Source organism: Mytilus californianus, unplaced genomic scaffold (genome assembly GCF_021869535.1).
Source record: "Mytilus californianus isolate M0D057914Y unplaced genomic scaffold, xbMytCali1.0.p SCAF_6, whole genome shotgun sequence".
NCBI classification, from domain to species: Eukaryota; Metazoa; Mollusca; class Bivalvia; order Mytilida; family Mytilidae; genus Mytilus; species Mytilus californianus.
Window position 1 is genome coordinate 66,807,191 of NW_026262712.1, and position 26,094 is coordinate 66,833,284.

Genomic DNA, 26,094 nt, shown 5'->3' on the forward strand with positions numbered 1-26,094 from the left:
AAGCTAATAGTACTTTATTATGTTATTCTTTTTATTTAACTTATATTCACAAAAAGTAAGTCAATCTATTCGGAACAACTTAGTAAGTTTAAATAATGAAAAATCGTAAAGAAATTTTCAAAGTGCTTGAATCTAAAACTCCTTGTTATGTCATTTGGAATATCATTATGGTTAGAAAGAAATGAAAGGATATGAATACAAAATTGCATAGCAAAAAAAAATTTATATTCTTATTTATTAAAGTAAATTTAGTGAACTAAAAGAAAATATTTCCCCTTAAAAACATAAATTCAGCACTTTTTTGTTTGTACAATACTGTAGACGCTTCATTGTTTAATAAATTGATTGATTGATTGGTTGGTGTTTAACGCCACTTTCAGCACTATTGGTCTATTTCGTGGCGGTCAGTTTTTATTGGTGGGGGACGACGGAGTACCCGGATAGAACTATCGATTTCGGTAAGAAAACTGACAGTCCTAGTTAATTAAGGTTGAGTCGAAGGCACCTGCCACGTGCCGGATTCTTACTCACAACCTCTGTGTTGACAGGCTGGTAATACAGTAGTTCGACTTCTTAGACCTCTCGGTCACCGAGGCCTCATTGTTTAAAATGTGTTATATCAAAGATAAAAAAAAATCAATTATTTCAATTCAATGAAACTGAATAAGATAAGATAATTTAAACTTTTGTTTTCAATAATTTAATAACAATGTGTCATGAAAATTGATTGGTCTGTAATTTAAATCCATGATTGATCATTTGACTTCACTATGTAGTCACTTGTAAAGAGACGCTGGGCGTGAAACATCATGATGTATGTTATCTACTCTTCCAGTACATATAAATAAACTCATCGTAGATACCTGGATTTAAATTTTGTACGTCAGGCGCGCGTTTCGTGTACAAAAGACTCATCAGTGTCACTCGAATCAAGTAAGTTAAAAAAGGCCAAATAAGTACAAAGTTTAAGAGCATTGAAGGCCCAAAATTCCGAAAAAAATTTGCTATATACAACTAAGGTAATCTTTTCCTGGGGTTGGAAATCCTTAGTATTTCGAAAAGTTCAGAGTTTTGTAAATAGTCAATTTATGATTAAGGCCATATCAATGATAATTCATGTCGACACAGAAGTGTTGACTACTGGGCTGGTGATACACTCGGGTAGAAAACTCTATCTGCAGTGGCATCGAACCAGTGGCTGTAAATAATCTCAAATACATCATAGATACCAGGATTGAAATTGTGTACGCCAGACCCGCCTTTCGGGTATAAAAGACTCATCAGTGAAGCTCGAATCAAATAATCCAAAAAGCGAAATAAAGTACCAAGTTGAAGAGCTTTGAAGGCCCCAAAATTCCGAAAAATGCAGCTAAAGTAAAATTCAGCACTGTCTTAAATAACGCTCAACGTACCCATTTTAAGTTTTGATATTCTTCAATGTTATTGTCCATTTCGTGTGTAAATTATTCGGGTTGGTTATTGTTTCGCCCTACCTCAGGAAAATACACCGAACATATGAAATATTTAGCTTAAAAGATTTCTACAAAGGGTTTACGTATTCACGGAGACAGCTTAGTGCTCCTTTTTACCAATACCTATAATTCTAATCTATTTAGTGGATATGGGTTCAAGAGTAAGAAACAAAACAAAAAAATAACAAGATACCATAGTTGCAGTCGAAGATTACATTATCGTCTGTGAACATTCAGTCATGTTGCAAAGAGCAAAATTTCTATTTTAATACTTGTCAGTTGTCTTTTTCTTAACTCGGTTTTGTTATAGATTTTACGCTTTTCAGGTTACGGCATACCTGTTTTACTTATTTCCCCATTTTCACTCGTGACTTTTTTTTCATGCGAATCACAACGGATGCCATTTATAAAACAGGGTCGAACACGTGACTTGAATTCACCGGAACTCGTGTGTACCATTCATCTGTTATTGTAAGCAACATGTTTGTCCTTGAAATAAGAAAGAAAACCTTTTACGTCAATTCTCAATTTGAATGGACATTATTTTTTACTATCTTTGATTTGTATTATATAACGATTATGATTTGGTTGTAGAAATCTATCTGGAAACTTACATTTCTTGCCAATTATCCTGTGGGATTCTTTAATTTTGTAGTAATTATCCTTATTAATATAATTATTGCTACTATTTAGTCGTACTGCCAATAAACAAATTAATTTGGCTCTCCATCTCTAAGTTCTGTAAATTACTAAAAATGCCAGAAAACATTAAAGTACTAATTCTAAGTGAAATAATGGACAACATACAGCTATCATTTTTTCGATATGAGATTAAATAAATTTGCCTAAAAGTTTATTTTTATGCGCGTAAATCACATCAAATCAACAAAATCTAACATGTTATAAGTCATATTTTCGTTTGGTTATTATTTTCCGCTAAGGAAGACATTTTGCTACAGTCATTGCACAATTTTATATTTAATTTCTCTCCTAAAGTAAGCAGACAGATTTTTATTTGTGGTCTCGCTTGAAAACAAATCTCAGAAAGAGACGTTTATAAATCTTTCTTATATAACTCCAAAGATTGAATTAGACCATGCGGAAAATTATAGAAGTCACTTGAAATGGAACTTGACAAGCAATGTATTTTTGCGATTAGTGTAATATATAAATTTGTCTGAGTGTATGCTTTTGACACCGCTGCTCATTGAATATCAAATTGTGTCGACCATTAAAAGTTTTATTGCTACTTTTAACTGAAAGTTCACCAATGAATGTTGCTCTTTATGAAATCAGAATGCATTTGATATGGTACTTTCAGTGATATATTAAGTTTATAAATTTCGTGTTGACTTGTTGTCATGACAATCAGAAGGCTGCACTAACTTGCATCAAAGTTTGTGTTGACTTGTTGCTATGATAACCAAAAGGCTGCACTAACTTGCATCAAATTTTGCGTTGACTTGTTGTCATGATAATCAGAAACTGCACTAACTTGCATCAAATTTTTTGACAGTGAGGAAATATATGCGTTCAAGGACATTCAAGGACAAATTCTTTCAATCAGCCGAAATGTTGTTACTTTGTCAGCAATTTTAAAGCATCAAGTCGGACTTTGATTAAACAAAAAAGGCACGAAAAATGGGCTGCACGTGAAAGGATTTTGTTTCTTGCACATTTATAAATATTTGAAAAAGGGTGAACCGAGTCTTTTTATAGATGAATACCAATGTGTGTTCCCTTCGGTCTTTGGAAGTATTTGTTCTAAATTGAACTTTTCTCCAATTTCTTCATAGATTTTTTTTCTAGCAGAAGATTGATTCAAAGTTAAACAATCAATGGTTTTGGTGACATTTATTTCGTATTTTCTAAATTGGATTGATTTTTGGAATGTGAAGGATGATAAAACATATCTAAATTGTAAATATTTATACTGAAAGATCTTAATCATTTATCTGTCATAGTGCGTGAACCATGAAAGTGACCACTACATGTATAATTATGATAATATGGAAATATGCTTAGTGATTCGAAATTGTCAGAGTAAATTATTTTTCAGATTTGTGAAACAGATACAACCCCCTCCCCCCACCCCTTTTCCCCCCATAAAAAAGTCCCCCTTCGAAAATATGCAGTTGTACCACAATCCTTTTAAACAGCATACTTGAAATTCTACCTTTATGTCGAAACGTAACACTATTTCAATTTACGTATATACATTTTCTGTCAATTTTTAAGATTTTTAAAATTTTGTCAAATAGTCATAATCATAGTACATGCATATCTTAATTTAATATTGTTTGTGTTCCTCTAGATTTTCGTTTGTTTTTTTTTTCATTTTCACAAAATTTACATATAACAGTAGTCAAGTAAATGATATATGTGTCAAAACCTTAATAGACGTCATAATAATTAGAGTGGGTTTTTTTCTCTAGTTTTTTAGGCGGTCGTTGTCATTTTTTGATGCCTTTTTGGTTTCCAAATTTTACTTCGTGGTGTCAATTAGTCTCTTCGTTTTTCTTCTAGCATATACAAATAGAAAGGACACGTTTATTTGTTAAATGAAATACTCTATTCAGATCCTGGACATGTCCGAGATTGCTCTGATGCCTTTTTAAGAACTGGCTAGGGCCGTGAAAAATTCCCAAGATTGCTTTCGGACTAATCCTGGAGCAAAAATTAGAAAGCATACTACGTAAAAAATTGAACAATTAATGTAACCAAAAGGGATTAAACATTAAAACAATTCTGTTGAAGGTCAGCGTTTGTCTGACCTATTTGCAATACGAAGAATGGGGTGCGAGGGAACAAACTAATAAAACAGCAACCAAAAGTCACAAAAATAGAGAGAAAGAACTCATGTATTTGTACATATTGCCATCCCCATTTGTCACTTAAATCATGTCAGTATTGAACCAATTACTTGCTCTCCGGACGGCACCATAATGGACAGACAGCTCAAAAGTGTTTCCGATCTAGCCTAATTGTACATTTGATTAAACAGATTTCTGCAATATAGAAAAAAATAGTTCAATTCCGAAAAAATGTCTTGATTAAACGCTATTGATCACAGTGTATTCTTGTCATATCAAAACGATAAGAGCATGGTGTAAATGCTTAAGTTGCATGTCGCTGCAAATGTAAAGCAAAATATTTTTCTACGAAATAATCTCCCTCAAGTCATTATTTCATTATAATGTATCATGAAATTTTATCCCTATCTATGAAAAATTGTCCACTGAATGTAATACTGAATTTGTCTTATTGGACATAATTTCATAGATTGAAAGTTCTGAAATTTTGTCTCGGTAAAGGAAGATAATCAAAATTTACATTTTGTGTATACTGAGACAGTACTTCATGGATGGAATGTCATGAAATTTTGTCTTATGAACAGGACATTATAAAAATATTACCTTTGACAATGATATAATTAAAGTGTTTTATTTCATTAATAATAAAAAAGCATATATTATAAGGGACTGTCAAGACTTTGCTTATATTAAAACAGTATAATATAGTACAATTATCATATTTGACTTTAATCATTTATAAATGCAAATTTGTATTTAGCTTATCATAAAATATATGTTTGTTTGTTATATAAAATACTTGCCTTACAAAATATTTTCAATCATAAATAAAAACATATGTGCATTTTTCATGTTTGTGACCTAAACATGTTAGTTGATGCAGCATATTTCAGAAACGCAATCACAATTTCATGGCGTATGATTCCTCAGGGAAGAAGTACTTAGGAAACATTATCATTAACAGTGTTTCACAGGGAATTATTGTCCGGGAGAACTTGACAAAATTTCATAGAGAAGGACACTATTTTATAATGGAAACATTGTCCTGGAAGTCTTTCATAATGAAATAATGTATGCATTACAAACGAAAGACCATGAGTTGAATGCGAATAAATACATGATATAGATCTATACATATATATACCTAGAGTTCTCCCATCCGGCATTAAAACAAATGCTATTGATGGGAGTCTCTTTGAATTTGAATAAATACGCATTCATGTTCAGTTGGTGGCGTTAAATATCATGCCTTAATGTATTTAGAGAGTGCAACGCTTCATGTTCAAGAATCTGCGCAACAACTTTTTGAGGGGTCTGTGGCCTTCATCAGGCAATAATCTTGCTCTTTTCCAAAATACCCTCAGTCTAACTTCCACGCCCTTAAACTTGGTCGACCAACTTTACAGAATCATTCTATAACTGTCTTTATTGTCGATTTTTGTTCTCGTTTTGTTATATTTGTCACTGGACGTTAATCAAACAATAATCAACAAACAAACAAAAAGACCAACCATAGCATAATTATTTGTCTAAGTATAAACATGCACTTGTTTTTATACACACATTTAAACGAGAATGGTCGCTACACCTGAAAATTGTATCATAGGATCGACTGGAAAAACGTTTCATCATACACGGATGTTATTTAGTGATAGAAATGTTCGCAGCAGTTCAGTTGACATGAGGAATATAAAGGAATAACGTATTGATACAAAATGATCAAGAATCAGATGACATGCCATTTCACAAAATAATACAAGTTGAGGGCATGTTTATGTGTCTTTCATGACTCTTTCTTCTAAAGTCGTTACTCGTTCTTATGATTCTAATTAATTGGTATAAATGATATGTATTAAGTAGAAAATTTCCCAATATTAGTTATTATGAGATAAAGTGTCGGTAATTTTTTGATTTCCCAAACGTATCGCTTCTAAGAAAGAGGTTTTATTCGTATGTTGATGAATTATTAGAAGTTTTTTTCTTAGAATGACTTGATATGATTAAACTTTTTCTAGTTGCATTTTCTATAAAGCATACAACAGCGAAGTACACCAACAGACATTGTAAATATACCTATGGAAAATCCGTCATGAAAATTATCAGTATAAGAAAACAGTTCCACTTGATATTTAATTAATCGCCTAACCGCAAATTGAGAGGGAATTTTATTGAATCAAATGACGGGTACGCCTTTTAAAATAATCCATGGTACACATCTCATTAGATCAGTTACTTATTTCGTTTGTTACGTGGTTTCGATTTTAGTGTTTTATTTTTAACCAAACACGATCATGACTTTATCATATAAAATCATTATATGTTGATCATGTATGAATATGTAATTGTTCATTAAGAGACGTGAAATCAACATCGCATTACTATTGGCAATATCCGGTTCTCTCTGTCGTGGGAGTTTGACGAAAGACGAATTATCATGTAAATTTCTGTTAGGATTTGTAGTAAGGGACTAGATTATTGAGTAACGCTTTAAAAGAGTAAAAAGTGGCATTAACTTTAAGTTAGTAAATTTGTTTATTTTATTAATGCTATAAAGATTGAAATTTTCTTTCTTTTTGTGACATAAACTTTTGGAATAAAATTTTCATATAGAACCAGAAAATACAGATACTATTGAAATAGGTTAAGGTAAGTGGTTGCTCATTTTCTAAACAAAATTAATAAAAATGATAGTAAGTATATGTTTATTAGTTATTTAGTTAAAATATTGTTTCGTGAAGTTATCATATTTAAGTAAAAATATTGTTTCGTGAAGTTATCATATTTAAGTAAAAATATTGTTTCGTGAAGTTATCATATTTAAGTTATAATATTGTTGTGTGAAGTTATAATTGCTGACTAAATAATGCAATACTTACTTTACTTAGTCCTTATTATGCCTGATGGCACATAGGGCAAGGATAAAAAATAATGCAATAGCTATATAGATAAAACAAAGAATTAATCAGCTTTTAAAAACTTTTTAATTCCACTAGAATATACTATTCGAAAAAAAAAGGATATGAAATGAATGTCTTTAAACAAAAAATCTAACGAAGATACTCAATTAATTACTGCGTAGAACAGAGTTGCATTTCATATTAAAACAAATATTTGAATTGGAAACACAATCGGACATCTATTGTTAACAATTGATAAGCCATAGAAATTAACTTATTTGCAGCATTATATTGTTTTACAGTTATTTGAAATGAATTTAATGATTGGAAGGATTACAGTGATTTATAAAAAGACACTACGCGTTCAGTTATATATAGACTAAGCGTACAGTTTTGATTAAAAACGACGTATACAGTTTCGTATATAAAGGTCTCATTTTTCTCTCCTCTCATTGCAATATGATTATATCAAATGATTCTAAATTATAGCATCAATTTTATCCTTAATTATTGGACCTGTGAATGTCGAAGGGAAGGAGGATGTATGATAAAAGCCATTGTTAGGCTTCAGAAATTTCTGTAACTTTTAATATTCTTAAGATACTCTCAAAAGTAATAATTGTATTGATAAATGAATAGGAAAACATCATTTTGACGCTTCAGTTCGTAAAAGTATTACTGTCACTATGACGTCATAAACTTGAAGAAATTAACATATTTAGAAATGGCAATGTTACCAAATGTTTTTGGCATCATTTTTATGAACCATAGCATTACTAAAAAAGATACTTATACCAATTCAGCAGCTTTCAATAAAGGATCTTGTAGCAAGAAAAATATGTTTTCAGTATGCTGTAGCTCGTATTATTGATATAACGTTATATGTCAATAGCTGAAATTCTTACTACTTTGGCATTTTTTTTTTCGTTCTTTATTATGAAAGAAGTGGAAGCCCTCAAGAAAAATATGTAAGTAAATCGAAGATATTTCACTCATACAATGTATCTGACAGATTAAAGCGGTTTGTTTCGGACATTTTACTGGATCTCGTCCTCATGTGCTGGTTATGGAAAGGCTATGTGAAATCTTTTATTGAGTACAACAACCGATAATAGCGTGTTGGATAGAATGATTTCAAATCAGCTGGTCGAGTACATTAAGATTGCTTTAAGTAACTGCGAGACCGCAATATGCTTTGATACGATAAATATAATAGATTTTTCTTTATTGTATATACTATATACCGTTATACCAGAGTTATTAATGCATTTCCTGTGCTGATTTTTTTTAAACATTCTTTTTGAAAGGGGGAGGGCTGATATCGAAAATACTCGCTGCTTTAGCATGTCCTAGGACAGGAAGCTCGTCAGTGGTTTTCGTGTCATATGTTAATGATTTGTTTTGTAAATTTGAGAATTTGGTGTTCAAAGCAGATCGTGGACAGTTCCTGTTTAATTTATTCAATACGGATACACAGAATAAAAATGAAAACGTGATCAGATGAAAAAATTTTACAAGCGATACGACATGGAATAAATGAATAGACAATGTAAAACGGAAAGAATATCTTATATGTACTAAGCAAATTCTTACATAGTGTGTTTCAAGTATATCATTGCATGTTAGATTCGTAAATGGGGGCGGTTCTGTGATTGATCGTTTAAGGAAAGAAAAGATTCAATCTTTTACCTATGATCAAATTTAAAACAAGTCAATTTTTAAAGAAAACACCAGCAAGACTGCATTTTCTAAACGAGTGATCATCCTTTTTAATATCATAAAAAAGACAGAAAATAATAGAAATGATCAACAAGTATAGATATTCAGATGTTTAGGACGGTTATTAGTATACCGTATTTCACACTTTTTACACTATCAGTAGACTTAGTAATAAATACCAATTTTGCAAAATGCAACTCAAAAAATAGTTATACAGAGGACAGGGGTGGATCCAGGTTTTTTCAAGGGATCGCATAATTTCATAAATTGGTAGAAATAGGTAGAATTTTTTTTGACAATTTTATACAACCATATTTTCCAACCAAAGGGAGGGGAGGGGTGGAACGTCCTGTACGCCCTCGTGAATCTGCCACTGGAGGATGAGTTATTAAAGTCGCCGTTAAACACAAATTAAATCCTATTTACAACATCAATTAACATGTAAAGGTTTAAGGTTGCACTTCTGTAAATATAGACAATGTGATTTCCCATAGGAACTCCTTTTAAGGCTAAAATTGTGCCATTTTCACTATGAAATTTCGTAAAAAATTATATCCTAAAATGGAAAGTTCATATGTACTACTATTTTTTTCAGAGGTTAAAACATATGGCTGTGCGACATATTTTCAACATTTATATGCCTCGAACTTCTTAAGAGTATAAACTTATACTAAAAGTAAAAACTATGTACAATCCCTGCCTTCACTTTGGGTCTTCCTCAGAATTCAATTTGTCCGCTATCCATGTGTATTTAAGCTGGTAAAGTTTCCAAGTTGTGTCTATGAGATGAAACATAGAGATCATATCTTGGAACCAGTAGGTAAACAAAACAAATTTCTATGAATATTATATATCTCCCCAAAAGAGTCGTAGTTTTTAAATCAGCTGTATTTACAAAGTGCAACCACAAAGTAAAATTAATGTGGTAGTTTGCATCAGTGGTGAATTTGTTCTCCATATCTCTTCTTAGGCAAAGGCAAAACTTCATGAAAAAAAGTTTGATATTAGTTAAACTGTAAAATCCACATGAATAAGCATCTTTATTAAAATTTCATCAATATCAAATTAGTTTGATTGATTGAGTGTTGGTTGCTCAACGTCCAGTCTCAAATGTTTCCTGCATGTTCAGGACGAGAAAAAATTAACAATATAGACAAGAGTTAGGTCCTGCAATAGAGTCCGGGATGAAGGTCGAGGAAACTTTGACAGCCACTGTAAAGTGAGGATATATTGGATATGGACAGATTTTTCAAAATTTCATTGATAACACTCAGACACATAAATGTGTTACACGAGGACAAAGTATAATACATAAACAATAAAATTTAATAGCAGAAGTTGCGATCTGTATTGATATAAGACTTATTATGAAGCAACATATCAGACACATATTTGTGTAACATGAGATACAAAAATTAATATACAATAATTAACATAAAATATTATTAAAAATATAATTAATTGAACATTTATAAAATTATACGAAACAAGGTATTAATACATCACCATAGATTATTGAGGTTTCCAATAAAAGATGACACCTGTCTATATAAATTAACATTGCAATGCGATTACATGACTGCTAACTTCTATTTACTTGGAAATTTCGTATAATAACTAAGGGATCATTTTTTTCCTCTAACGTTTACCAGTTGTTGAGACTAACATATGAAAAGATATTGAAATTCGTCTCCTATATTTTCGTTCTATAGATTACATTTTCGTTCCTCCGCCGGAATGTAATGCTAATGCCCAGTTTATATGGGAATCTTAAGTTAAAGTTACATGTTCCTCTGTCATTCAGATTCTTGCAATTTGCGGAATATTGTTTTTTTTTAATAATTGAAAGCCAAAGATCGTATTACAGATTTACATATAGAATTGATGTATAAAGGACAAAACACATAGGAAATAGCTGTGAAATTAAAATTTTATACATACTTAGACGTCCGATGACCTATAGTTAATTATCGTTGTCTCATTGGTAGTCATACCACATCTCCTTATTTTATATTAGGTGCATTGTAAAAAGATATTTTGTAGTAAAACGTCTTCATTTTGCTTCATTTAGAAAGAGGTTTCCCGAATGAATGCGTCTTATTACTTTAACAGACGTTTGAAAAATATATGTACTTGGAAGTAGATTGTTGTCAACTGCACATAAGGTCGTTGGTTCTCTCCACGCATTCCGGCTTTCCCAACCAATAAATACTGGCCGCTACGATATAGCCAAGAGTACTGAAAATAGCGTTAAACAACAACAATTATCACACAAGTGTTATCTAATCTTTTATTGTTATAGATTCGAACGCCAAATTCCGTTTACAAATACAAATACAGCATTAGGAACATAAAAAACCGTGAGAATATTACAAAAAAAGAAATTTCAACAGAAAGAATAGTTTAAACAATAAATAAAGGAAAAGTAATGAATTGGTTCCATTTTTTAATTCAATTTTTAGTAACAAAAAAGAGGCATGCCCTATATGTAGATGTCAACATAATCTTCAATAAACTGCTTTTCCAAAAGACAACAAAGTTCATGAAATAAGTAATAAAATTTATGTTTTGGGACAAGATACGGTTGTTCTTTTCATACTACAAATTTAAAACTGTTCCAAATCATTTTTGAATATGAAGCGTACGACATAAAGTTTCCGAAAACCTGCATTTTTTTCACAACGTCATAGATTGAACTATATACGGAAACACATATCAACGTCAGAAACAAGGCTTTTAACGGACAGTGACTGCATAGAAGGTATACGTTTATACGGTTTATGCTTTTTGGTTACTAAAATAGCAGTTTCAATATAAAAGTTTTTTTTTAATAATAAAGCAACGTATGCGGAAGCAGTCAGTTGTAAAAATATTAAAGAAAACCAATTCAATAATCTAAAAATATAAAAAGCAAACTTAGAATTCAGTTAGGTAATCTCCTAAATTGGTATAGAAATTACATCAAACAGATACTGGGTTATGCATTCCTGTTTCATAATTGGATATCAACGATTTATGTTTCTTTTCCAAAAGATTTCAAGCAGGAAATTGACTTGAAAAATTAAATTATTTATCTATGTCATCGTCTTTACTGTTACAACTTTAATTTTGATGAAATTCCAATTGAAAATAAGGAATATACAAATATAAATGAGTTTACCGTAGACAATTTACTAAACAAAATTTTATAATAGTAATTTGTTAAAAAAAAACTAAGATTACGATATTATTTTAAATGGTTAAATGGAGAATATTTCACGTTTCCAACATGAAAAATGTATAACCAGATTAGATTTTTGATGGCTAATTGAAACTTTTTTTTTTAAATCATTGAATATTGCATTTAAAATTGTATTGATAAAGGAATACCGCTACACCTTTTAAAAAGCAAAGTTAGTACCATTTTCAAAATAATAAACTTAATTAAAATAAGTAAATAGTGTTGACGAAGCGAGTATTCAGGTGTTGGGCCACACACACACACACAAACAAAAACAAAGTGTCGACAATTTGCTTAACGGTTAATAAACGAAATACAAAGAACAGCTGACTAAGTTGTAGTTATATGTTTAAATGAAACTAAGTGATAAAAAAACAAGGTCGTCATGTTAATAATAAACTGCTGAAGGGGGAAAGAATCTGTTACCATCATAATTCTTTTGACAAGTTAAAGATTGACAAACGGGTGATTATCATTTAAACAACTCAAAGGAGATAAATTTAAACATCTAAGTCCTTTCTCAGTTGTCCAGGACAGTTAGTCATATAAAATATCTCTGTCAAGCTATAAATGACCCCAAGTCTAAGAGATAGCAGTAAATAATCGAACAGTGAATATCAAAGACCTGTCCCAAAAACCAATATCCATAAAGGACAAATATTAAGATATGATAGAGGAAACACCTGACTAGATTCCCGATGTCGAGATGCACGTGAAAATTTGGCAGAGTTCTTCTATTCTTTTAGCGCTAATGGTATACTTGAGATTACCTATTGGTTGGTACAGAGTTCGTTTAATCTTTAAGATACATCCGTAACACTGACAATCCATTTCCTGTCGTTTAAACTGCATAGAATATCATCTACTGGTATTTTACAGTGAAGGCGGGGAGTGATTAAGTCTAATCGTGTTTTGGTATATAATAGATTCATTATGGACATTTAAAGTACCGGTCATATTTCTGTTGTGTCTGATTTTAATCATAAATAAGTCATATGTCACAAACGAAAACATATTTTATTTACATTACAAAGGTTTTTTGGTAAATTTACTAACAGTAAAACTTTTTTTTTTTATTGAAATGTGACAGATTACGAAATGGGTAAAAAGTCATATTTTTTTTCACTTATTGCTATTTTATGTGTCAGTGAACTTCATCTGTACAATTCAATGTAATGCATCAGAACTGATAGAATATATATAAAGAAGAAAGTATGATATTTAGTCAGGATATTCTTAAGTCAAAGTTAATTGTACTTTAAGTTTCTTTTTATTCTGTATATTTAAAAGTGATATGAATAGGGAAAGCCCTTCATGGAAGTATTTTTAATCTTTTTTCTTAGCAACAGAAGCTCAAATTCATTTTTTTTTTTGTTAATATGACGAAGTCCTAATAAAAACATATCGCCTTTTTTTAAATCTTAATATGAACAAAAGGATATATATTGTAAACAACCTCTATACTTATTCTCAAAACCAATGACCAAAAAATTATAAATCAAAAGTCCAGTTGTCCTAAAAACAACCACAATTGTCCATTAACTTACGTACAATGTATTCAAGTCATTAAGTTTTCCGAGACATATATATAGAGATATCTACTTTATATTCGTTGCCTTCACAGTTTATGATATTGGTATCTCCTAATAAACCAATTACTATTTAACTTCCTTATTTAAGTTTTGAAGACAAACTCATTTGAAAACTTAATTTTGGTAAGCCTGGTATCTATAATGAGTTATTGCAACATATGTCGTAACCAAGAACTTTATATGTTGAGTCCTCTGAATAATTGTAGTTCTTGCTGACTAGCACATATAAATTTAACGGATCTAAAGAGCCTGTATTACTCAACTGGAGATACATGTATGCCTAATGGTAACAATAGTCATTCTCAAAATTCGACTTAACTCAAGTAATCGTAGTATTTGTCCGAAACGAAAGTGAGAGAATTATTATTTATTATCTAAAGACTTCATATATTTTGTTCCTGCAAGGTTGGGTTAATTCGACCCATGAATATTGTACAAATAAAGAAACATTTAAAAAAGAGTGATTATGTACTCATACAATTAAAGACAACAATTTAGCATCACGGTAACTACGTTCGCCTCCATTTTGCACGAAATCAACATTCATTGTATAAATCATTATTCCTTTAATAGATCAAAAGTGTATTTAAAGAGGTATTATATAATAATTTAATCGAATGACACTTTAATTTAGCAGGTGTTTGATATCTTTATCAATAAGAATGCGGAAATCATCCTGATATATCAAGATATTCGTATGTAAAATTAGAATAAGGAAGATAACTACAAAGGGAAATTTCACTCGCATCAATTTCACGTGAATTTAAATTCATGTGAATCTCACGTGAAATTCATGTGAATTTCACCTCAAATGAGCTTATACGTGAAACTCACATGGAATTCACATGAAAATTTTCACGTGATTTTCATGTATAAGCTCGTTTGAGGTGAATCTCACGTGAAAATTTTGACGTGAATTTCATGTGAAATTCATGTGAGCAAATTTTGCATGTGTATTTATGAAATAAATTGTACCATGAGAGAATTATAGGTTGATATTTGATTTCTCGGTATTATGAAATAGAATAAAATGTAACAAATCACTGCATGTAACCAATTGTGTGTGAAGTGTATGGTGAGGGATGAAGGTACTAGTAATTAGATACAGTCAAATATGATTTTTATAGGATTTTAGTGCTTGGATCTTTTGGGGGTAAAATTAGTTCTTAAAAAAATATTTATCAACACAATATTTAAGACAATTAATAAGCTAGTATGCAGAATTAGACTAGGCTGAATTTATTGAATCTTCATTATACGGTTCGTGAGTTTATACATTAAAGTTGCATAATTGAGGGTATAAATATTCTATGTCCATTCAAATAATTGTTTTTGGATAATTGACTTGAAGTTTTGAATTATTTATACATGTTTTTCCACAGTTGTTTTGCTGAATTAATTACACATACCTTATCTATGGTTAATTCATAAGAGATTACAATTTTGATACTGGATTTCTATGTTCGAGTTCAAATACCAGAAACATATAAGTAGCTTATATATATTTGTTTTAATTTTTAAATGTTTAGATGATTACATAATCAAGATGTCTATACAATAATGACGGTAATATTTAATGTTTAAATTAAAACACCAGGAACGAAGCAGTTTATATCCCTTTTATGTCAAATGTTGTAGATGATTTATAAAATGTTTCAATATTCATAATCTGTTATTTGTAGAATTCGGTGTTGATTGCTTCTGCTTAAATTATTCATAACTTTTCAAATCAGTACGGGATAGTACTTTACACATTCTATAGACCATTGTCTACTGTTAAGAGCTGCATGTTGTCCTCTAGACGTTCTTTGGTTGTTTTTGTCGTTGGATTGATGTCTCTTATTCTTCATAAATATTATTTGTTATTTTTGTAACGAAATTGCATGTAACTTACAATGTATTAAGTCGTCTATACCAATCTGTACATTAACACCGATGTTTCGTTCCCAGAAAAGATCTTGCTGTTCGAAGAAGACGATGTTTTTATATTTCTGAATTGTATATTTAGGGGTTCAGTTTAGAAATCATTGAATTCAAAGGAAACTCGAATTCGATGCGACTGTCATACAAGTGAGAGGTTTAGCTAGCTATAAAACCAGGTTCCATCCACCATTTTCTACATAAGAAAATGCCTGTACCAAGTCAGGAATATGACAGTTGTTATCCCTTTGTTTGAGCTTTTGATTTTGCCATTTGATTAAGGCCTTCCTTTTTGATTTTTTCTCGGAGTTCAGTATTTTTGTGATTTTACCTTTTAACTACAATGTATATAAATAGGAGATGTTGTTTGATTGCTCTTCAGATAACTATCCAGTGGCGATCGAATCAAACTGAAAAAACCGAAGTGTCAAAATAATTTTGCCTCTTATTTACCATATGTACGAATTCTTCAAAACAATTTTATTTAGTATTCTTCTACTTGTATCTGAAGTTTTTTTAAATCTACTTTTCCTGCTTAATTGATTTTAATTGCCTTTTTGCATTTTTAATAGGATGTGGATAGGGAAGATAATTTATCTCAACTATTTCGTTATCAAAAACACCAGAAACGCAATGTTAACTAAAATATTTACTTATTAATACCGCATCAACGAAGGATTTCAATTACAATTAATAAAATCAACCTTAACGGTACTAGATTTATTGCACCAGCTGGTATTTAGACAATACATTTCTACAGTGAAGCTGGAGGCTTACATATTTGAAAATACAAAGCTTATATTATTAATATCAAAAAGGTAAAAAAAAAAGTAGACAAAGCCGAGCAAGGAACCGGAGCTTTGCAGTAGGGAAATATATTTCCAAAATTTATAACAACTTTCAATAAGACAATATCGGTATTTTGGGCTGGTGATACCCTCTGAGACTAACAGTCCAGCAGCAAAAGGTATCGACCAGTGACAGTAATATCATTAAAGTTACCAGTTTTTACTGCACCAGATGCACTTTTCGACAATACATGTCTTTTTAGTAATGCTCAGAGACAAAATAGTTACGACCCAGTTCATAGTATGCCCTCCTACAAACTAAGATTTGCTAACGTCTTTTCAAGATTGTACACATTGACGAGTAGTGCTTTAACACGATCTTTTGCAATGCTTAAATACATTTATATAAACGACTCTCAACTTGTGACCAAAGGACGAGGGAGTTAATTAAGACAACGATCGCTTACCGATGCTTAAGTCTCATTAATCGCCAAAAAAAAAACAAACCAAGGTAACAAACACAAACTGAGGGATTCGCATGAAATCCAAAAAGACCGTCGACAGGGTAATCATTCATCCCCGCTATGCGAATCCACACTCCGTCAAAATGTCACAATCGGTAAAATTACAGATTGGTCGACTATTGTGGTATCTTGTGATCTAAGAAAGCAAAAACATGTCGCTAGTGAGTTGAGACACAGTCATAACGTAATCGTAATCGGCATCGTAATAACAAATTCGTTATAGTGACTGCAATAGCGTCGATTTCGGTCCTTTTGTAACAACTATAATGGGTTAATGTAAGGCCTCTATGTAAGTAGTATCACAGAAGTTTACAGGAGCTGAATGAACGTTTAAGTTGTGCTCCGAACTATAAATGACTGAATTGATAACAATCCTGAAAAAACATGCACATTAACAGAAATATTATCAACCTGATTTTGAAGCTAAACAACAATTTTGGTATGGACCTATGTTAAAGGAACGATCGATTAGTATTTCAGTCAAACTAGGATATATTCAACTCGTATAATTCAGTCCTGTATAAACTGTTGCGATTAATAAATGAATAAAGTCCTGCTCAATCTATTTTGATGCATGTATAGCAGGAGACGCTTACCCTGTCGACGAAATCGGGCTCGCTCTTTATGTTCAAATGAATCCCTCAGGTTGTTTTTGGTTTGTTACCTTAATTTGTCTTCTTAATCAATTTATGAGATACAAACATGGATCGACCAAGTGACAGTAATATCATTAATATTACTAATTTTTACGACACCAGATGCACTTTTCGACAATACATGTCTCTTCAGTAATGCTCAGAAACAAAATAGTTACGACCCAGTTCATATCATGCCCACCTACAAACTAAGATCTTACACATTGACGAGTAGTGCTTTTACACGATCTTTTGCAATGCTTAAATAAATTTATATAAAAGTAAGGAGATATGGTATTATTGCCACTTAGACGACTCTCAATTGGTGACCAAAGGACGAGGGAGTTAATTAAGACAACGATCGCTTACCGATGCTTAAGTCTCATTAATCGACAAAAAAAACCCAAGGTAACAAACACAAACTGAGGGATTCGCATGAAATCCAAAAAGATCGTCGACAGGGTAATCATTCATCCCCCGTATGCGAATCCACACTCCGTCAATATGTCACAATCGATAAAATTACAGATTGGTCGACTATTGTGGTATCCTTTGATCTAAGAAAGCAAAAACATGTCGCTAGTGAGTTGAGACACAGTCATAACGTAATCGTAATCGGTATCGTAATAACAAATTTGTTATAGTGACTGCAATAGTGTCGATTTCTGTCATTTTGTAACAAATATAATGGGTAAATGTAAGGCATCTATGCAAGGAGTATCACAAAAATTTAAAGTTTACAGGAGCTGAATGAACGTTTAAGTTATGCTCCGAACTATAAATGACTGAATTGATAACAATCCTGAAAACACAGAGTGCACATTAACAGAAATATTATCAACCTGATTTTGAACCTAAACAACAATTTTGATATGGACCTATGTTAAAGGAACGATCGATTAGTATTTCAGTCAAACTAGGATATACTCACTGCGTATAATTCAGTACTGTATAAACTGTTGCGGTTAATGAATGAATAAAGTCCTGATCAATCTATTTTGATTCATGTATAGTAGGAGACGCTTACCCTATCGACGAAATCGGTCTCGCTCCTTATGTTTATACGAATCCCTCAGTCAGAGCTCAGTTATACTGAACTATTTTAAAGCTTTTGAAAAGTATATTTGATTTTTATCAACAAGAGTAGGTATCATTAACTGCGATCCATACTGGGTTAAGTAAAGTGCTGAGTCATCACGATAAGTCAAATTGATGCATGGGTACTGATATAAATCTTTATTCTAGGAATCCAATATAAGCTATATTGCATGAAATGCACCAAACTCTAGTTCTTTTGTATTTGTTTTACCCCTTCGCAATGATTGATTCAATTGGAAACAACAGGATTCAAGTCGCAACAAATATTTTTTACCGAAATATTTGCCTTTTTGGCTGTGTAATGCCCTAAATGTATCACTTAGATATATCCCAAGACATAATCTATCAAAATTGGAAACTGTATGGTTTAGTTTGTACTGTTTATGGAGTAAGGCAATATCATGGTAAAATAGAAGCATTTTCAGTGTAAAAGTTGTCCATCTAAGGAAAAAAGAGGCCTAATTGAGGCTGAATTAAGATAGAATTTATACTCTCCTGTGTAAAGAAATGTTCACATTCTTGGCAGTTCATACAGCAAATATTTCAACAGTGCTTCATTTTGTAGTTTCTATCTTTTATTTTATCAAACATGTCTAATTTTTCATTTTCTACTTTTTTAAAGGACTATTTTCAGAAATGAATACTCCCAAGGGACATAATTCAGCTTTCTTACAGATTAATAGAGGCGACAAATGCAATTTTACAGCTGTGTATTTTACTTATCTAATGTTTTAAGTGTCCAACAATTTGTCTTTATCATCTGAAGACAGAATAACAGAATAATGGATTTTATAACAAGCTCTGAAATTTTGAACCAAAATATGGCATAAACCAAAGCATGGAATGGAAATTAGTATAAAAAATCTTGAATTTGTGCTTATCTTGTAAATGTTGGATAAAATGAATACAAATTGAATAAAACAGCAATTTTTATCTGTTTAAATGGTACTGTTTACTATTCTTTTTAAATAAGATAAGATGTGATTGGATACAGATAGTGTATCATGCCTAATCTGAAAGATGTACAGAAAGAGGTAAACCAGCATGTAGGGGTGGGGACATAAAATGATCCATGTTCCTATAAGTAATGGGGACAGATAAGTATAATTTTTATGACGAATTGTTTCACAAATAATTCAGTATTGCATTGATGGTATCATAAGAATTCTTTATATATTTAGGTCACAGTATAGGGAAAAAAGTAGTATTACATCTTCCTAGCTCTAGGTTGGCCTTTCGTGTACCCACGACAGGTAAAGGAACGCTTAGGAGCGCTTTGATTGGATGTTAGGGTATATATATATATATTTTTTTTTAATTTTTGTCAGAGTTTTTATTATAAAAAGTGATAAATTTAGAAAATGTTAGTATTGTCGCCTATGGAAGAATAAATACTACCGTTTTCCTTCTAGTTAGTGTAATGTATGACTAAAAAAAGAAATCACATCGATAACAGCAGTCAAAATCACACAGAGATTAATGAAAAGGCAATTGTATGTAAAGTTACTTTATACAGAATTGCATTAATGTGGTGTGCAACGGTTAAGTTAAAGACAATTTTTCAACTGAAATATTTTTAAAACTATTGCTGGGTGATTGTAAAGAAAATCGAATTCATCTAAAGGAAAATAGTCTGTTTGTACAGTCAAACTTAAAGGTAATATTCAAGATTTATATAGTTGCTTTACGCATTACCACTTGTCCCTTTCTTATCTTATATTTCATTAAGAGATTTTATAACCAGCTTTCAGGTAGAAAATGTAGCCGTTGGTTTTCCTGTTTGAATGGTTTTACACTAGTCATTTTGGGGCCCTTTATAGCTTGCTGTTCGGTGTGAGCCAAGGCTCCGTGTGGAAGGCCGTACTTTGACCTATAATGGTTTACTTTTACAAATTGTGACTTGGATGGAGAGTTGTCTCATTGGCACTCATACCACATCTTCTTATATCTATTTATATTCGTTCATATAATGAAACTTGTCTTTTTTGTATATTTTGAAATAATATTTTAATATCATTGGATTGCCAAGTTAAAGTATACCCTACAAATACCATAAAGATATACTGTATATGCATTGTTTGTTACCTTTTATGTTTTAAAGAAATCAATAAGTCACCATTACGCCACATCCTATACAGTACACTAGTTTTATGACATGAAGTAACATTTCATAAGGTTAATTTATCTTTTAAATAGTTGAATTTCTAGTAAATCATATGGAGTGTATGTTTCCGAATGTTTATCTTGATCAGTTATTACAAAAATGTACTTTTTGGAGAGTGTTTTTTTTTTTTTAATTATCTTGACATTGCAAGATATCCTTAATCTAAATTTATTACTACATTTTACAAATAATTAGGAAGTTCCTTTAGGTACATTTTAAAATGTAAAACAAACATTTAATAATGAAATCGACCGATATTTTGTAGTTTATGAGAACAGTACTAACAACAATACAACTAATAAAATGACAAAAATGCAAAACGTATCGACCCAAGAGTACTAGATGTTACTAGCTTTTTGTTTTACAAGAAAATGAAATAGGCACGAAAGTGTATTGAATGTTCTTCATATCTACCAAAACATTAGACATTTGTAAAATTTAAAATAAAAAAAATACCGAACTCCAAGAAAAATTCAAAACGGAAAGTCCCGTATTAAATGGCAAAATCAAAAGCTCAAACTCATCAAACGAATGGAAAACAATTGTCATAATCCTGACTTGGTACAGGCATTTACTTATGAAAATGGTGAATTAAACCTGGTTTTAAAGCTAGCTAAATATCTCACTTGTATGACAGTCGCATAGAATTCCTTTTTATTGACAACAAAGTGATAGCAAAACTAACAGACATAATACGTAAAAATGCCAAAATTTGGGGTACAGAGGTCAACAATTTGTTATAATGTTATAATCTTAAACACTATAAAATCAACAACTATGTCAACAATGTAAAAAAAGGCATATAGAAACGTGTAAAAGTATGCAAAATCTCACAGCTATAAAACACTAAGTTTGAACGTCATAACAGTTTCCATGTTGATACGTATTGTAAGAATGCATAAAATTCTATTATAATCTTAGTGACAGCAATCCTTATTCCTTATCAAATGGCAAAACCAAACAAGCTCAAAACACCAAAAACGAATGGATAACAACTGTCATAATCCTAAATGATACACTCATTTCCTTATGTAGAAAATGGTAGATCAAACCTGGTTTTATAGCTAGCTAAACCGCTCACTTGTATGACAGTGGCTTATAATTCCATTATACTGACAACAATGTGTGAGCAAAACAAATATACATAATATGTACAAATGTGAAAAAAATTGGGTTACAGTAGTCAACATTATGTTATAATTTTTATCACTATAAAAACAATCAACTATGTCAACAAAGAAAAACGAAATGGCATATAGACACTCTATAGACAAAACACATACGCAAACATTAAACACAAGTATATAAAAATGACCATAGTACAATAACACAACGACCGCTACAACTTGTGAACGAATAGACCAAATAACTACTTATGACACTATATCTCTCTGAATCCACATTACAATAAAAAGTTTATCTGAAAATCTGAACACTTCCGAAGTATGTTTATATTAGTTGACGTAAATATTTACAATGTTTATACAAGATAGGACTAAATGGTTAATTGGGTTAAGTGGGCAGTTAAACAATGAATAAATAATAACAAAATTATGAATTCATATTATGAAACCTGACCTGAATAATTATACGATTGCCTTAATAAATATGTTGTGTATCAACGCCTGCATAGTATATATGAAAGAGCAGTTATTCCCTTTTATCACAATTTCACAAATTGATCGATTTATTTTCATAATCAAATGATTGCCACAAAATTCTGAAACTTACTTTTAAAACAACTAACCCATTTTGAAATTAACTAATTCTATAATAAAAAAAATTGCTTATCATACCACCTGTCCTATCGTAGGATGTTTATATATCTCAAATGACACGTTACGCTGTTGTATGTTAACGTTATACGGACTGCATTAGCAAAAGTGTGCTAATTACACAAAAACTGTTCAATCAGGGTCATGAGAAAGATCGACTGAAACCGACACTACAGAGGATTTACGGTGACCATCACGAATTGGTTGACTGATATATCTGTGTCCCAACTCATAAGCGACATGTCGTCGCAGTCTTACATCGTCATGTATCAGAAAAGTTGTAAAATTTGTATGTAACAATGTAATTTTTACCGATAATGTCTTATTCCTGATTGTGGATTCGCATGGCGGGTGATGCAAGCATGGCAGGATACGCTTACACCGTCTACGCACCCGGTCTCACTCCTTTTGGAGTTCAAGAGATTCCCTCAGTTTTTTATTGTTATCTTGATTAGTCTCTTCTTAGTCGATTCATAAAATTTGAAAATCGTTAAATTCCTGTTGCCTTAATTTAATTCATACTTAAAATCTAAGTTAAAATAAATCAACAAGTCAAAACAAAAATGTTTTAAGAGAAAGTTTTCTACTGTCATTTCCAAAAAAATCTATTCAAAAGTTCTCGCAAAAAATAAATGCACATTTACGACGTAATGTTTATAGTTTAAGAAATAATTCTAAACCCCTAACTACATGTATCAGACCTGAAATTCCTGTAAATGTAGCTATTCATGCGTGAAACAATATTCACTAGAAATCAATCAGATTATGAAATTTAAACACGGGATGGATTGCACGTGCTCAGTTTGATTTAATTATCACATTATAAAGTGAAATTAATGTTATCCATGTTTTTGAGTATATTTACATAACTTGTAGGTAGAAATAGACCACGAATCCTTTATTTTTCACTAAATAAATAAACAAAATATGTACATAAACAGAGAAAGGAAGATCCCTTCCTTAATCACACTTTGTGGTTAACCTTCTAAGTATTAGTTTAACTATACGGATTTTCCATGGAATGTTAGAAGTTTCTTGGCAGGGAAAGACGTTGACTAAACTAGGAAGAGCTTTACATTTCGAAGTATTATAAATTAAAAAAAAGTTGTGATTTTTGTATTTATTACCGCTTTAGATGTCAGACTGGTCAATCACGTTACAATGATCAAAACAGGTTAGTTGATAAAAATAAATTCATGGTATACTTATTGACTCTGGAAACAGCAATGGCGCGATTTGCATTAAAAAAAAATATCCGTTGTTTTCTGCAAGTGTGCGGTAAAAATGAATATGTTTGAGAGGACATGAATATCAAGATGCTACTTTATTATTTCCTGTACTGCTACAACAAGTACAAGATTTTACAATTTATAAAATTAGGATTGTTTCCATATATAGAAAAACTGAAATGTTACTATTGATATGTTTTAATGAACATAAGGATTAAAATATTGTTTAGTGTTGTCACCTTGGGTAAAGCGTTATTATGAGAGAACGAACAAATCGACTGACGAAAAACACAGGAAACAGATAACAATTTGGACTTTAATCGATTTTTTTTTTGTGCAATATCTTGATTTTTGAGAGACATTTACTTTATTATGGAATCCATTAATGAATTATTATAAATGAAATTCATCAAAGATATCAGGCTTATAATTGTGTACGCCAGACGCGCGTTTCGACTACAAAAGATACACCAGTGACGTGAATACAAGAGGATACACAAACTGTAGTATATTTAATTTTGAACAATGTCAGAAGTGTTTGTCCGTACATGTTTTTCTTCTTGCTTATGTTTTGCATCGATCGAAAGGGGTCATATAAGCTTACGTCCGAATTTAGATTTTCCTTACAAAATGGTGTAATATAGTTTAGCTTATAGTTGTATATGTATATTTACACGATCCAAAATAGCTTTCATTCGTATAAAGGTTATTTCTAGATAGACAATCGCAATAACGTAAGCAAAATTGCTGAAGATTTGAGAACAGCAAATCAAATAATTGTTTTTTATCTATAATACTTCAAAAGGACGTTATGACAAACATGAAACAATAATTAAAATACCAAAATACTCTTGAGTATATATGAAATATTATATTACGATGATGGCCGGTAATTTTTTTTTGTCCAATAAGTCCGTTAATTTAATATTATCCCGTTGAATGAAATAAATGGCCTTACAGGTCGAACGAAATGAGCAGACTTGGGGGTATAGCATTAGATACAAGATAGTACGTACAAAATCGATATCAGCATTTCTTCACGATACTAGAGTTATCGCGCCTAATTTGTAATAGATTTCAACTAATTAAAACAAATAATTATTTTGTTTGAATAGTATTTTCGCTCCATGTATAAATTCTTTTCTTACATATGTTTTATCATGGCTGATTCTTGATAAATATAAGAAGCAAGACGCTTTAAAGATCGTGAACTCGTGAAATAAAGTTATCATAAAATTCTTAGTGGCATTATTAATCATATGCTCATTAAATATTCAGTCAATTAAACATGAGGTGTATTTAATGTCTTGCACACACGACATATTTGGTCAATGTATACATAATTCATTACATGCCTGCTTATTTTATTCAGCTACGCTTTGTCTGCTCTTGGAAAAAAAATACTACTTCGATTCTTTTTGATTTGTTCGTTTATCGCATTATCCTTACAAAACTATAGTTCAATAATGTCTCCTGCGTAAATAAGGAATATAGTCACTTATGTTTACCATTTTTTCTTATACAAATTATGTTATCATGTAAGATATTGCATGTCGACTCGGATAAGATTTACGTTTATTAAAGAATGTTTTAGTCTTCAAGTCAATGTATGGTTGTTACATGACATTAAGTACGTTTATTTTCCTATTTCCATTTCTCTCTTTTTAAAAAAAATATCCCAAAAGTTTTTAAAACAGTTATTATCATAGTTTTAAAAAAGCCAATCTTGTTATTTTTGTGTTCTCTAAAAAATCATTTTAGGCACGTACCTGTAGTTGATTTCCTACAAATGATATGTTTTGAACAGATAATATTTCTTTTCTTGTTTTGTGTTATACACAATGCAGATTAATTTTACCTTAAATTACATTTTACAACGAATTTTTGCTACAATAGAGTAATTGATATATAAAAAAATAATTAAACTGACTTCCAAACTGAATAGAAGTAACAAAAAAGATGAATAAAAACAAACTGTATCAATAAATAAAAATAAACAAGTGTCATTGTCTGTTGACTGGGTGTTTGGTTGATGAATGCTTTGCATATATCTTTATTGATAATATTAACAAATATATATATATATTGTTCCGAAATCTGATTTCGTATACATGCATATCTTACTATCAAATTTTACTTATATTAACTCTGAGTTAATTATAGAATACTAATTAAAGAATTCAAACATATAAAACATTGTACGAGTGACAGAACAACACACAAATTTACGAATGCGCGCGGCACATGA

The 26,094-nt window shown here is 30.9% G+C and overlaps 1 long non-coding RNA gene across 4 annotated transcripts in view; it reads left to right on the top strand.

Annotated features, from left to right (window-relative positions):
* LOC127706936 (uncharacterized) overlaps nt 1-26,094 on the top strand; it is a 90,299-nt gene that overhangs the window by 51,814 nt on the left and 12,391 nt on the right. Inside the window, exon 1 of one of the 4 annotated variants that reach the window (XR_007984656.1) lies at nt 6,649-6,931. The exons of 1 other annotated variant lie outside the window; for it this stretch is intronic. This is a non-coding gene — a long non-coding RNA (uncharacterized LOC127706936). Of the gene's footprint in view, nt 1-6,648; nt 6,932-23,608; nt 23,792-26,094 lie in introns of those variants that run through there. 2 more of the 4 variants (XR_007984654.1, XR_007984653.1) reach the window with 2 other exon arrangements.